This window comes from Carassius auratus, chromosome 50 (genome assembly GCF_003368295.1).
Source record: "Carassius auratus strain Wakin chromosome 50, ASM336829v1, whole genome shotgun sequence".
Classification (NCBI taxonomy): Eukaryota; Metazoa; Chordata; class Actinopteri; order Cypriniformes; family Cyprinidae; genus Carassius; species Carassius auratus.
Genome location: NC_039292.1, coordinates 8,656,949 through 8,669,131, shown reverse-complemented (window position 1 = coordinate 8,669,131; position 12,183 = coordinate 8,656,949). Strand labels below are relative to the sequence as shown.

General features: G+C 37.8%; 1 protein-coding gene across 1 annotated transcript in view; it reads left to right on the top strand.

The window, feature by feature from the left end:
* The window catches only part of LOC113066870 (G1/S-specific cyclin-D2-like), a 140,925-nt gene that overhangs the window by 56,550 nt on the left and 72,192 nt on the right, over positions 1-12,183 (top strand). The window lies entirely within an intron of this gene.

Below are 12,183 nucleotides of genomic sequence, written 5' to 3'. Positions count from 1 at the left end.
GCAGTAAAAAAGGAATTCCTTCCTAATGGTCCATGAAAGCTGTGATTCACCACTTATTATTGTTCGAGCCCTGGCGAATCTTTCCATATTACCTCAGCATTGAAACCTTCAGAAAACCTGTCCGTCACACTCTAGGGTTTATTTTCACATCGCGCCACCTCATCCCGCTGTTCTGACTTGCTCGGGCAGATCTGTGGAATACAGTCGAGTAATCAATGGCCCAGAAAGCCCTTCCAGCTGGACACTTGTCATTGGTGATGGAGGAAAACCATGGCAACCAGCCGCTTCTAAAGGACCGCTGGCGTTCGGGAGGTCAGTGCCCTGCTACGAACCCCCTCGCGAGTAAACAGACTTGACGTGGAAGGGCTCTCAGACTTGGACCGTGTTCTTTTCAATAATTGCGCTCATTGTTCTCTAGCCACTGTCAGTTATGGTCGCAAGCTGTTTGGTAGGCCCCTGTCTGTCTGCCACCCCCCTACGCTAGCAGTGGTAGTGTTGCACCCTCATGGGTATCTGCTTGTGCCAGGGCTGAGATGCCAGCTTGGTGACCATGATGCCCTGAAACTGATGTATTCTATTGTTCTATCATTCTGTCATTCTATCGTTCTGTCATTCTCTGTCTTACTATTGTTGCTTTTACCTGCCATTTACAATTAAGGGTATTTTCCAATTACTGTTTTATATTTACTTGATGTACTGATTATTTTACAAACTGCTTTTAACATACAATGTATTAGGGAAGTATGGACACAAGAAAAAACTTTGACATTACTAGAATATGCTTTACAAGTTGAGCTATAGAAAATACAGGAAGTGCTGGTTTGAGAATGAGGTTTCTGCATCTCACATCAGAGCACACCCAAAGACACATGCCTCACAGATAAACAGCCGGAACATCATCAGTACTAAGACTTACAGGCCAGAAATTAGCGGAGCCCTCGGTTTTTGGCATTAGTGCATTTCATTGTACTGTATTTCATTACTTCTTTGTGTTTAACGAACAAGAGACTCCCGCAAGCGGGGCCTCTTAGACAGACTCACTGATATGGAATGCAACATAAGAGCCATTCAGAATGATCGAGGAGGGAGCGCCCAAAAATAGGAAGTCTTATGAGGGAGATCCTCACCCTTTCTGTTTTTTTTGCATTCTTTTCCATTTTTTATCTCGTCCAGAAGCATCTTCACATTATGGCTGCAGGAGCTGATGTCTGCCAAACAAGCGTGGGAACTGACCTGGCCCATCCAAAGCAGCCTCATCTGCAGCCTGTAATGATGGAACCTCAATGACATCATACACGTTTTGGAGCAGGGCTCTGGTAGCTGCGCCGTACGCCTCATCCAAATACCAGTGGCTAAACGGAACACACACGCCGAGCTGAGCAATGGAAGTCAGATGGTCTGCGTTTTCTTTCTTCCTTTCCCCCCTTTCTGACTCAAGTGTAAGCGGCTGTCGGGATTTAGAGCGAAAGAGACCGAGGGGCCTCCGCTAGGGTCGCCCTCGACTGTAAATGTCGGAAAGCGAATGCAGGCCTTCGTAGCAAAGTGGAATCTGATATAATTTACCCCAGGCTGCAGTGTTTGATCTTCACCTACTTCAGGGTGCTTGTCAGAGCCGTGGAGGGGGGACTGGTGCAGCTTAAGGGCCGAAAAGTCTGTGTTTAGAATCTGACGTCATATGCGTTGAAAAGTATTTTCATGTGTGGGTTGACATTTTGAAATTTGCGGATTGTATGCAAGCATTGCTGCTGTTTTCTTTTCATGCTTCCTGCATAAATGTAGACATATTTAGTTACCTCCATGGACTCTTGTAATGTAAAACACTACCTTCACTTCATTCCGCATTGGCCAATCTACAGTAGGCATCTTGAATGTTTGCATAGTTCATAGCCTTTGCTATGTAACGATACAACTAGATGTTCAATAGGACAGTATAGAGCCATTTTATTTTATATATACGAAGAAACTGATTTCTGAAGATTTTTTTACAATTATTTTTTTTTTAGCATTTAGCTTAGGTTAGAGTAGCTTAGCGGTTAGCGCTCATGCCAATAACATGACAACTTAAACAGCAGCAGAAGCCTATATAGCATATAGCCTAGCCTAATTTATTTCTTAATATTGTTTGCAAGAAACACCAGTCTATCAACTTGATATGGATCAAGTGCGGCTCTGTTTTTATTTACAATGTTCCCCGCGGTGGAGAACACACTTTCGGAGCGCACAGACGTGCCTGGCTACTAGCTCTTATTCGCTTGATTTGGTCATGGGCCTACGCTACAATACATCTAGGGTGCTCTCTACTGGATAAGATGGCAAAGAATAAAATAAAAAACAAACGGTCTAATCATAGACTGTAAAAAATGCGCTACAGATGGCATTTTAAATACCGGATATTTTATTTATAGTTCGATTACGGATATTTCACGCCATGTTCGAATGCATATTCGAATATCGAATAAAAAGTGACAGCCCTATAACATTATTATATATTTATAATATATTATAATATATAATATAATTCTGATCAATCTGTTTACAATTAAAATATTATAGTTAAAAAAATTTTTTTAGATATATAATAATAGCATTTATATTTATAATTTTATTAATCAAATATAAAAAAGAAAAAAAAAAGTTTTATTTTTACAATCGCTGAATCACCCCAGAATGTATGTATGAGTTCAACTGCGAAAACCTTTTTTGTTTGTTTTCTTTTTCGTATTTTTTTTTTTGTAGTTATGTTATTATTCTGAAAATATAAATTCATTATAAATAATTAATTATATTAGTTTGTTATAATTATATTTAACATTTAAATTAAATTAAATTGAATTGAATTGTAATTTAACCGGTTATTTTTTTTATGTATTTAATTGTTTGTTTTATTTATTTATGACCTAGTTGGATGAGGAAATGTACTTTTGATTCAGTAAGATTTTAGTATTGACAGTTTGTAGTCACATTGTTATCATGTTTTATGTCTTGACTATTTCTCCATGCCATCATCATCTCTCTTTTAACAATTCCCTAGCAAGCAGGAGTTGTTTTGGAAAGTTGTACAAAAAGTTCCTTTAGCATCTGTCATGTTAGTTTTCTTCCTTTTTAAAGGGCATTTGATGTCTCTCAGCTCTGTAATCGGTTGGTGACCACCACTCCTATAGTTAGCACACCAGGACATGTGTGAATTTAACTGCAGCTCCGAGTGCAAAGAGTAACCTTCTTGGGCCCATCAGAGACTATATGAAACAATTCCACGTTCATAACACTTTACATATGACATTCATATACCCCATTTTCTGGTACAGGAAATTCCTGAAGCATATGATAATTACAATAATTTGGAGCTTATGGCTCTTGTTGTCTTCCCATGCTGGTTCATCTCCTCATGGATCTGAAGCCTCAGTGAGCCACAGTGCCGATCTGTTTTGTGGCGGATGCATTTTAAGTACCTTCAAATTACAGGTCTATGGAAAATAGGATGAGCTTTAAAACATGCACAATGCAGATATAGAAACATGAGGGAATTTAAAACCAAAATATGATATTACAATCACTCAAATATTTGATGCACACGCTGGGCCTGCTGTGCTCTTTTCTCTTTGTTTTACACTTCAAGTTACAATATTGGAATAATAGAATGTAAAATATAAATGTTATAATGACATTTTAAATATATACACATTAGTAATTATAAATATTTAAAAAGTAATGTAATTATGCGAAACCATTTTTCAAAAAAATAAGAAAGAAAATTTGTCCTATTTTATAGACCTTTAAGTTAAAAATCTTAATTAGGAATTGTTATTAATTCGGAAAAAAGCTATTAACAATAAACGCTGTTTGAGCACAGTTCTTCTGTTCAAAAATAACTAGATGCTTATTATTTAAGTATACTTCATTGTTTATGTGTATGGTAGGGTGCATGTACATCACACATGATGTAGGCCTACATTATAAATTGACATGGTGTCTTAAAATGTTTTATGTATGTAAACCGTACCACTGTTCACTATATGCTGAGTACGCAATCTGCAATTATGCAATTCAAATTCAATAATCCTTTTTGCGATAGAATTGCTACAGCCTCTGTAATTTCTTCTTCTTTGTAAATAATAGAGTTTAATTACAATTTATTTATTTGTTTACTTACTTTGTTTAGCTGTATTAAAGTTCTATTTTGAACCCTATAGTAGGTGTGTTTTTTTTCTTCTTCTATAATATTTTTGGGGAGGGGGCACAACAGTACAATTCTGCTTAGGGCACCCATTTTGCCAACAGGAGCCCTGTGTGTAAATACTGTAAAACAAAACGTTAAACTTTTGATGACTTTGTTTATGGAGGATGTCAGAAATAAAAATCTTGTTATTTTGCAGAAATGTGCTAAGAAGGCTAAGCAAAAAAAAATAAAAAATAGACAATGAAGCAGAGTGTCTGTTTTGCATTAAGGAGAAAATCTTAAAGCAAATTTCTCTGCAATGTATTAACAGTTTTCACGTGCCAAGTACAATTCGCTGTTTCTGTTCATAAAGTGACAAAGGCAGCCAAATGGCTGGTTGATGCCAGAGCGGACCACCTTTGAAGGCTTCTCCCATGGCTGAAATACCTCTGTATCACATTACGCTCTTTCAAGAACAGGACTAGTGTAGCCTGTGATTCCAGGTTAATAGTCCTCCGAAAAACGGAAACTTCCATCACGTATTTTGCTGTTAGTTGTGAACAATAGTCTTTTAATTTGTGTGTTAACATTGGGCTTCATTAGAAAACGTACTGCTGACAGACAGTTAAGTAAGACACCCAACCAGACTTAACAAACTTTAGACCTTACAAAGTTTTTCATAATAATTAATGGGGACTGCAACACTTCTACTGAATCTACAGCAGAAATGACAGAACAAATGATCTCATGAACAGGTTCTTTTTAGTGAATCAAAAACATAAAGCTTGCACCGTGTGGTCCGATTCCAAAACAAATGACTCTTAACACTTTGGTTCTTTTTAGTGAATCCAAAAATATACAGTATATCGCGACTAGTGTAGTCCGTTTACTGAATGAAGGCACAAATGATGATTTGGTTCTTTTTAGTAAATCAAAAATATTCAATGCAACCAGTGCAGTCGAATTCCAAAACAAAAGACTCGAATGATTTGATTATTTTTGATGAATCAAAAACATATAGTCCATGCATTGTAGTTCAATTCAACCGACTAAGGATTCAGTCCTAATTAGTGAATCAATACATGTAGCACACCCAGTGTAGTCTGATTCTAATGTTTGTTTGTTTTTTTAGTGAATCATACAGTGCATGAAGGGCTGTTTGATTCCAAACCAAATGAGTCTAATAATTTCCCAATTTTCAGTGAATCGAAAAACATACAGTGTAGTAAAATAACTGAATGAATGGCTCTAATGAATTTATCAGGATGAATAAGTCAAGACCTAGTTTGCCTTAAAATACAATCTCAATTACCCAACATACCACCAATTCCAAACACTCCTGCACACATACATCACACACACACATACACACATATGCTACTTAAACTAGTTTAAATAAAGTCAGCTTATTATTAGCAGGTAGAGAATGGGCGTTTTTGTTGAGTGTGGACCAATTTACAAAGCCAATCTGTTAAAGCTGTCCTGCTGGGAAGCCTTCAGAAGCCACAATTTATTTTCCTTGCAAGTTACTAATTGACCGGGCCTGTTGATGAGGAAGCATGGGAGTCATATGTGACTACGGCAGTGGATAAGGGCTCCATTTGCAACCATTTAGCGTGCGGCCAATGATCACGAAGCGCACGCAGCATGTGCAGCTTGAACAAATAAGACCTGACAAAATGCTCGCTCTCTCACTATCACCAGTTAAAATGTGGTTGCCTTTGTGTCGATGACAGGGACAAATTCAGGGATGAGGTTTTCCCTCACTGCGGCTGAGGACTTTGAACTAATAGTATTCCCTGCTATGATTATTGTATATTTTCAGGGACTGGTAATTCTTACCGTACCACCACACAAAAGCATATCCCGCACAAAGCAATTTAGATGCTCCACTTCAGAGAGCGATGAAAAGTTTGTGAACTGCGTATAACCTAACGATGACTAACAAAATTGCTCCAAGCTAGTATTCCAGAGCATTAATTGGACCAGCGGAGGTGAAAGTTCACACAAGAAGGATTGAAGTTCTCGCAGGAGTGATTTATTTTGTATGAAGCAGTTTTGTTATTGCTCCTATTGGCAAAAATGATGTCAGTCCTGCCTAGGGTATTTGCTTTTCAGGAGTCAGACCTTAGATTGATTGGTTTAGTATTATGTAACCAGGCACAATGAAAGGGAGGGCAACACCGTTAGGCCCAGTGTGTTTTTCTTGTGGGAAACCTTTGTCCTTCAGAAGGTGCGTCAGACTTTCAGCTGAGCCTGTGGAAAACCACGAAAGAGCCAAGAGTGGGACAAGGGAGGATGAACTTTGGCCTAGATGTTTGTACAAACGGCAAACATCCACTGGGAGTCAGCCTAATATTTTATGAAAGTTTCTTGAGTGTTGATGTGCACAGGTGAGTTCAGGTGCTGGTAACCAAACTCCTCTGATACATTTGACGTCGATGCTAATCGCTCTTTTCCAATCCATTATAATGAATATTTTTCAGATTCTAAAATGACACAAAGGACTCCATAAGCTGTAGATTCGTGCTCATGAAAGTAAAACAAATCTTTCTTTTCACTCGCTGATATTCTTAATTAAATAGGTCAATCCAATTCTCGAAACCAGTCTGAATGATTTGTGTACAAATCAAGTTCAACCCACTTAATGATCTAGTCACCATAAATATATTCTATTCAACACAAAGCTACTGAAGGACTTCAGAAGGCTTGGAATATAGCGTACAAGTCATATAGGCCACTTTTATGACATTTTAATGGTACTTTTGTGTCCTTTTTAAGCTTCTAATCATCCAGTGATTCTGCAATCCAATCATCCCGATAGGAATCGGCTCGATTGGCAGTTTTGCACGTGGATAGAAAAATTCGACTCTAATGACTCAGTGCTATTCAGTGAATCAGAAACATACCAGTGTAGTGTAAATACAAATTAAATGACTCTTATGATTGGTTCTTTTTATTTAATAAAATCCATGAACAGTCCGACACCAAACCAAAGGATTCTTTTAAGTCAGATATTTTCGGTGAATCAAACTTAAATCATCATAATTCAATGTAGTTATTGACTTGTTATTCATATGACAATGTCTAGTTAAAGGTTAGATTTCTGGCAAACTTTCCCTTTAGCACTTTGCACAATCAGCCATCATTCAAGATAAAAACAAAAACTTTTTACGACAAATAAAAAGACAGTTCTAAGAATATTGACTTCTTTTGCCCATGAAGCCCTGTTGTCAAACTTTCATTTTAAAAGCCCACCTCACCCAAGATTAGTTTGCACTTATTGAACTCAAAAGATCTTTTTATCCATCCCACCCAAGGACAGCTCGGCCTAGCAGATGCTATGGATCTGGAAGCCTTAGCCGTGCCAGTCGTGTGCCAGCCTTCCTGGCCATGCCACCGAAATGGGCATTTGGGGTGCGTCTGGCACCAGTGCCTAGTTCTGGCCAATTTTTTTCTTCCTTTAATTCAAAATCTCATGAAATAATAATTTTAAACCACCTCCTGCCCCGTCCCGTCCCTCCTGTTCCCCTGGTGCATGCAAATAGGGCCAGAGGTATGTGTTAGTTATCTCCTCACTGGAGACATGCCCTTGTTGCTTCATATAGCTCAGCTCTAAAGCACCGGCCATTGATAAGGCTAATGTCTTTGATAGCCATTGCGCTTTCAAGTCGCCCGCACAAAACAGTCGGCGTCCTTTCATGTTGTTTTCCCAAGCCAAGGACAGACAAGCCTCCCAGCGGGACTGAACTGGCTAATCAGTAATTGCTAACTTGTTGAGTCCAGCACGGCTTCAGACGGGCTCATTCTCTCTCACTTTCTCTCTTTCCTCCGATCTTTCATTTCACTCTCACTCCTTTGCTTCATTTTCATCCTTTAGAGTACTTAGCGTTTGAAAGGGGAACGTGTCGCTAGCAATTCGATTGGGAGGAATATCATCCTCTTTTCTTTTCCACATCTTTGCTTCTGCCACCTGCTTCATCTCCCACCCCTCCTTCCCCTCCTTTTTTCTGTCTCTTCTTCCATCTCTTCTGTTTTATTTGATCTCTTTGGTCCAGCCATATAGCAACTGTTGGTCTCTGAAGATGAGGGTCAGCGGGACACAGATCAGTCAGGGATGAGCATCACACAGCAGACACATGGTGCTAAATTAAAACATTAGTACCACTTTATGACTTTATTTAACGTAAGCCAACGAAAACTGATTACTCATCTGCTTTGCAACAAAAGGGGAGTTGTCCGCACAGTCTGGATATCTTTTTTGGATTTGAAGGTTTTATCCATTTCATAAATGGACTTGATGAACCCTTTGGTGTCAAGCTGTGCGTCCTGCCATTAAATCGCTTCCCAGATCAGCTGGCTGATTTTCTTGATGATAGTCCAGGGTGTTCATGATTTATCCTGCTGCTGGGCGGAAACCTAGTTACAGACAACATCAGAATCCCACCCACAGTTATGATCATATGGTCATATCATCATACAGTTCATCCAGACTAAAGTCTAATGTACTCATCCAAGTCAAGTCAACGCACTTTGGCCAAGAGACTTTCTCATATCACTGATGTTAAGTAATTTTAATGTAGTGTTTCCAACCTTTTGTGTCATTGTTTCATCTATCTATCTATCTATCTATCTATCTATCTATCTATCTATCTATCTATCTATCTATCTATCTATCTATCTATCTATCTATCTATCTGTCTGTCTGTCTGTCTGTCTGTCTGTCTGTCTGTCTGTCTGTCTGTCTGTCTGTCTGTCTGTCTGTCTGTCTGTCTGTCTGTCTGTCTGTCTGTCTGTCATGTTTTCATTGCTTTTGTTAATATCTTAATGTTTCTCACTGATGATGATTAATGATGATTAATATTTGAGTCAAGTATCCCTTTAAGTCTCCTGAGCTATGAATGATTAAACTTTGAGCACTAACATGTTCCTCTTAGTAGTAGGTAGTCAGACACTGATGCTATTGTTGTAGTTCAGATGCAATAAAAACCTGTTGATATGTGTGTGACAGAAAGCAGTGTCAAGGTGATGAGTGTATTTGCTGTACATGTCCCATGCAAACCACCATTGCTCTCTTTCTCATTTTCTGTTTTGAAATAAAAACATTGACCCACATGTGGAACCCAACCCTTCTGGGATCAGAGGTCATGGAGGCGGTTGGCTGTTTGTAGTGCTTGCCAGCGGCAAACTCCAAGTCAGCAACCCCAGGGCAAAGAGCAAATATGACAGCTCTTAAAGTGTTGGAAAAAATTTCATGCAGAAGATGTTGGCTTTTAAGGCTTGACACTCATTGAGATTAATCTGATTGTCCTATTTTTGGCCTCAGATCTGTTCTGAACCTTTCACCCTGACTGTATCATGTCATCCGGCACGATTACTGTGTTTGTTTTCCAAATCTGAAAGGATATTTTTAGGTGTTTCTCTTGTCTGATTTAGAGCAGTAGTCTTTATACTTAGAAAACAAACATGTATTTCATTAACCTGCACTTTCACCTTTTAACCTTTAACAGACTACAGGTGTCCAGATTTAGCACATGGCCAGTCCCACCTGAATTACATCAAAGCTTCTTTATTTGTCGGTCTTCTAAAAATGTTTCAGATTCATGATGTTATCTAAAAAAAAAAAAAGCTAAAAGCTATAACACCAGCACTAAAGACTTGTTGAGTTCAAAACTCACTTTGTCATCAGCGAGTGTTTGAGATAATTTAATCCAATGTGGATTATTATTAAGATGTAATTATTTTCTAGAAATAAAAATTCTGAAGACTGGAAAATAATTATAGACTTTCTGTATTTATTCTTTCTTACCATGTTCTTAAATTCCAGTCACAATTAATCACAACAATGTATATAAAATGTTCTCCGTCAATTCTGGCAACCAACAACACAAGACGACATTTTAAGCTCCTTGAGTAGCCGACCCTATGTTGGTTTGTATTAGCCGCCTCCAGTTTTCCATTTGTTTTGCCTCCAGCTAGCGCCGTGACGTACCTGTGACGTCCGCGCAAAAGGGGTCTATAGTAAAACATTGATGCTTTTGAATTTAAATATTTAACAAAGCATGCAAACAAACGGCTGCTTTTATCATGTTCGTTTTGTGATCGCGCTAGTTCAAGTGACTTATATTTTGTATTAGTTTTCTGAGAACTTCTCTTTGTTGGAGAAATGATGGGCTTTGCGTGACGTTGTTCCTGAGAGGTGTGTAAAGGGCATGTTTTAGTGAAGCGCAGCGGAGCTTCAGGCCCGACTGTGGAAACGCAGCACTATTTTGGCCTCGGTGCTACAGTTACTAGCCCCGCCCGTCCCGTTTTAAGCGATGGCTCGCACTGGCCCGACAGTGGAAAAGCGGCTAGTGAGTTCGGATGCAATTTGACAATTTGATGAATTTGATTTGAACTGTGAGAAAAGACAGTTTTGTGGTTGGAATTTCAAAGCACATGACCCACTCACATGGAGTCCCTATAATCAAAAGAATTCATAATTATTGGTAATTGATTTCATCAGTGCTGGCAAATATTCTGCTGAGATTTGATCAAGAATGGATTAAATAATGATTGGCTGAGTGGTTATAGGTAGACTTGACTTTTTATTGTGCAGTGGGCTCCTTTAAGCATCCGTATGCCTGAGGTTCCTCCCCGAATCATGATGGAAGAGCTGGCAACGGCTCTGTAGTGGAGCTCTTACAGTCATCAACTGATTTTCAACACTTCCTTCAAGCTCCAGTGCATTGCACAACAAAAACCAAAACACAGGCTCTGGCCAACTCCTAGATCTCTTCCAAAAAGAGCATCCTAAGGAAAAAGAGGAATGGAACTAATTTAGAGCAGAGGAAGTCATGGTTTTGGTCATGGTTTTAAATGGAGACGTGCTCTAGAAAGTGCTATTTTCTACCCAATTGCGTTGCTTTGGGATATTACTCCCTAAATAAGGAATAAGTGGCTCCAAGAAAAAGTTTTTTTTCCTATTTGATTGAAAGTCGGTATGTGTCTTTTGGCACTTAATGCTGGTTGAACATTATAACAGTGGTTTGGCAAAGTACAATTTAGCTCTGTTCCGTACCTAGAGTGAACATTTTAAGAAATTATATAATACTTTCTGCTAAGATCAGAATCATTTTAGCACCATCGAGATACTATTCATTTTTATAAAATTGTTATTTTTATATTTTCCATTTTCATATAACATTTTTTCTAAATATTTAAATGTATAAATATGTAAAATGTTTTTCAAAACTACAAAAGAAACCGATTATTAGAGTGCATTTCACAAGAAAATATTATTTCAGTATTTCTAAATTCAAAAATGTCACATTTAATTCAGTGTTTCTTGCTGTTTCTTTGTAAGCAACCAACTGACATTTACTAGAAATTTCTGAGTGAAGATTGTTCCTTTATACAAAAATTTAAGTCATTTCAATTTCAGTTATTTTTATAGTTAAATCAAGCTAACCTAAATGAAATAAAATAAAAAATGTTGCCTTGGAAATTAGCTAACATAAAATAAGTTTTTATTTTATTACATTTTGTTTTATTTCAGTTTCCATTTAATTTATTCAAGTTAACAGAATTTTGTTTTTGTTTTACTTGTTTAACTTAACAATAAATCTGACAAATTTCAAGGCAGTTTCACATATACTGTATACTTAACAGAGAGAGCTATCCCATAATACATTACTACAACCTCAGGATACAGTTGCATAAAACACTATGTTAAGCCAAGAGGTAATCAGTCTTACTTTTCAGATTCATATAAGACCAATCTGAATTCAAAAAGTGAAGAAAAAAAACTATATGCGATACATATAGTTTGGGTTTGTAATGGGCTGTTTCAGGATTAAGTCTATCACTGTCGCCATATGTAAAACTTTTTTGAAATCCCAAATGAAATCTTTGGTCTCAGCATAGCTAGATTAAAAGAGCTGCGTTTTACAGGGCACGTGTAAAATAAAGTTCCTGTTTCATGGTTTAACACCACAAAACAGGAGACAGTAACACCTCCAGACATTGTACTCTGGAGTATAGCTTTG